The sequence below is a fragment of the Leuciscus leuciscus genome (assembly GCF_965113295.1).
Source record: "Leuciscus leuciscus genome assembly, chromosome: 5".
In the NCBI taxonomy this organism is placed as follows: Eukaryota; Metazoa; Chordata; class Actinopteri; order Cypriniformes; family Leuciscidae; genus Leuciscus; species Leuciscus leuciscus.
The window spans coordinates 46,918,033-46,921,665 of NC_138729.1; the positions used below are offsets into that span (position 1 = coordinate 46,918,033).

Below are 3,633 nucleotides of genomic sequence, written 5' to 3' on the forward strand. Positions count from 1 at the left end.
ATTCCTAGGTTTATTTTGTTATGAATAAACAAATGTGCGATCTATAAAGCAAAAACCTTACAATTAAAGTTGAAATGTTGTAATGTTCAAGTTTTTGATCTAAAAAAAAGAAAGATGCGCAAAGAAAATGACTCTAACATGACCATATTGATTGATTCTACACTGTTAGACTTTTCTGTAATTTCTACAGTTATTTACTTTAAATCCCCCAGTATTATACTGCTATTTCTCTTTACAGTAAATAACTGTGATTCCAATTGCATCATGGGAATTTTCTGTGACGTCTAACACCACATACAGAGACTTACTGTATTTTTTAAATTTGCTGTATACTACTGTATTTGACGTAACTGCCTCTCTGGCTGGCACCATTCCACCGTGCTTTTTATTTCCTAATTTTTGCCTTACACCACGTGTCTACAACGCTATAATAGCCAGAGGCTGTCTATATTGGACACATTGAAGCGACCGGACCTTTAAATGCAAACCTGTTTATCCCTTGTAAGAACTAGTGCGAGCGCTTGGACTCGTATCGGACTACGTCTGAAATATAACGGCCGCGGCGCATCACTACACTGTCTGGGATTTGTCGTGTCGCGTCAGACAGACATCCAGTGTAGGTAATGGGGTCTGTCTTTTGTTGGATCGCGACGTTCGTGTCTGGCCAGGGGAAGAGACGGAATTCACTTCACCGAGAGAGAGAGATCAGCAAGCAAGGTAAAAAACAAAAAAACAAAAAAACATTCTGTGTATGTTGACAGGATTGTGCCCAGTTTAACGTATGTTATAACGTTAACGTTAGCCTAACGTTACTCGTCGTCAACATGGCGGTAACGAACTTTACCATGGTAAACTGAGCTAACGTTTCATTTTACACACTTTGTTAGATTATTGAATTGTCGAATTAAAATATGCCAACGAGCAACGCGTTTACATTAACAATAAATGTGAATAAACTAATGTGAAATTCTGTTTATATCTTAATGTTGGCCTACTGATGAGAACCTTTATAGTTTTAGCATTAGTTTGCAAACTATACCATATTATAGTTTTTTTTTTTTATGGAATTTAATATTTACTTCCATTTTTGTGTTTAAAGGCAACTGCAACAAATCGCCAATTCGCGCCAGTGACTTAGCAAGATTCCAGAGGTAGGCCAGCCCATTTGTGATATATTTTGAGATAAGTTTGCTGAAATGATTAGCATACACTATGTGAAAATTGCTTTTGAGCCACTGGTGCAGACTAGGTAGCTAACAATATCTTATAAAATCTCTATAAAATTGGCTAACTTTATATCAAATAAGTGACCTTTGCATTATGTCTAACTTTATTACACAGCAAATGAACCAATCAGAAGATGGACCATTGTCTTTGTTCAGTCTCACCAGATTAAATGTATCCAGGTAAGCACTGCAGTAAAACTCTCACTAAGACCAAATCTAGCATTCTAAACAACTTAAGTTTATATTTTTGCATTATTTTTATATTTTATTAGCCAGCGACTCTACCATTGCAGTTCCACCTGACTAGGAAGGTCCTAATATCAGCGCACAGGTGGGTTAACTACTGTAGGAAGGAGAACGATCATCACACAGTGATTTCTTGCATGTATCTTACTGTGTATTTGTCTCAAACAGGTACTCCTTCACTGCAGACAAGCTGAAATGGGCTAAAATCATCTATTTCAGTCGTTCAACTTCTTTCTATGCATCTCAGCATTTTTGGACAGAATTTAGGATTTGTAAGTATTAAAATTTAATCTGGCATAATTTAATTTAGTTCTTTTGTATGCTATTTATTGACAAAAGCTGTTTACAAATATATATTCTTAAGTTTTTGTGAAAATAATAATAAAAATTAACAAAAAAGGAGGTTAAAAATAATGTGACACTAATATTCTCTCTCTCTCTCTCTCTCTCTCTCTCTCTCTCTCTCTCATATAGTGTTGGAACCGGGATCTCCTCTGAAGGACTGAGTACATTTGTGTTTGTGGGCACGCATGCAGACCAGGGAACACTCTGATGTTGTCAATCAAGTTCTGAACAGGAACCAATCTTTGGAGAAGTTCATTTATTCACAAAGGTGGACAAAAACATTGTGTTGGCTTTTTAAAGATTATTTTGATGACTTTTACTCCTATGCTGTAGAAAAGATGGAGTAGACAGTCAGACATTGATAATAATAATAAATGTTTCTTGAGCATCAAAGAGACTTCTTTCAAAAACATTACGCCACTTAAATACTTCTTTTGGCCACCAGTGTACATGAATCCAACACATTTTTGGAAATAAGTGAAATTATTTTTAAGGTGGGGTTATGTGTCTTGTATTGTGAAAAGAACTGTGTTTTGTCCTGTTTTGGACATTTCCTTTTTGAATGCTTAATGTATTTATATTCTGCAGTTTTATGAATGTAATGGTTGATATTTCATTATAATACTTGTATAAGCTAAACAACCAATGACTCTACATTCATTTAGTCAAATGCTAATGTTTTGTTTATGATTTTATGTATGTTTTCAAAAATGTTTGCAGTGAAGGACAGCACATAATGTGTTAATTTACTGTAACACGTTTACACATCTTTGTGCTAACCTCTCTGACATATTTACTTTGTTAAAATCATTAACACAATGAATGAGTTAAAATTAACACAAAAAATGTTGTCTCTAAACTTACCCATTAATGTGTAAAAATTTCACACATCATTTCCAGCATTGGCATGTTTATTTTGTGATATATATGAAATGTTTTAAATAAAAAAATGGTATTTTGTGATAACTTTGTCTAATTGGTTTGTATGAAAGTAGTACTTATGTAGGATAAAAATAAAATTAATCATATATCAAAATTATCAAATCTAATTTATATTTAGTACAAATAAAAATAATTACAGTAGTGTACTGATTAGCTTAGTTTTTACAGTAATGCACTGTACTGATTAGCTTCGTTTTTACAGTAATGCACTGTATTACACAAAACTGAAATACGGTTTGGTACTGTAACTCTTAATTACAGTAACTTACTGGCAACAGTGTTGCCAGTAAGTTACTGTAAAAAACCCTTGAAAAGTCTAACAGTGTAAGATATTTAGTTTGTTACAAACAATGTGCAATCTGTAAAACAAAAGCCTCAAAATTAAAGTTGAAATGATATACTGTTGAAAAGTTTTTGACCTTGAGAAAAAGCTTTAAGTATATACTAACAATTTTTATGTTTATTATTTAATTTTATGTTGGTACATTTTTGTGAAGTACACCTGGTTTGACCTGACGTCCATTGAAATGGACAAAAAAAAATTACAATTAAAGCCAAACATTTTTTATTTATTTTTAATTTGGTCTCATTTATAGAAGCCTCATGAGCTGGGAAAATGTACTTTTATATTTTTTAGAAACTTAAAACATAATTCAGGTCTGAAGGGGTTAAGAAACTTTCCCAGCTCAAATTTTAGATTTTGAAAGAATTCTGAAGAAAGACAAACATAAATGAAGAAGAAAGCCAAAATATTACATGTGATGGATGTAGGCCTATTTACTGAGAAATTTACTGTTTTGTAAAATGGGTCAAAATGACAATTTCCACCTGAGATTTGGAGTCAGATTACAGAGGGGCTAAAATGACTTTAGAA

At 32.9% G+C, this 3,633-nt stretch overlaps 1 long non-coding RNA gene across 1 annotated transcript; it reads left to right on the top strand.

The window, feature by feature from the left end:
• The first annotated feature begins 1,500 nt into the window (after positions 1-1,500).
• On the top strand, positions 1,501-2,544 carry LOC309499583. Its single transcript, XR_014206290.1, has 3 exons — positions 1,501-1,557; positions 1,641-1,744; positions 1,947-2,544. It is a non-coding gene; the product is annotated as an uncharacterized lncRNA (long non-coding RNA).
• The last annotated feature ends 1,089 nt before the right edge of the window (positions 2,545-3,633 follow it).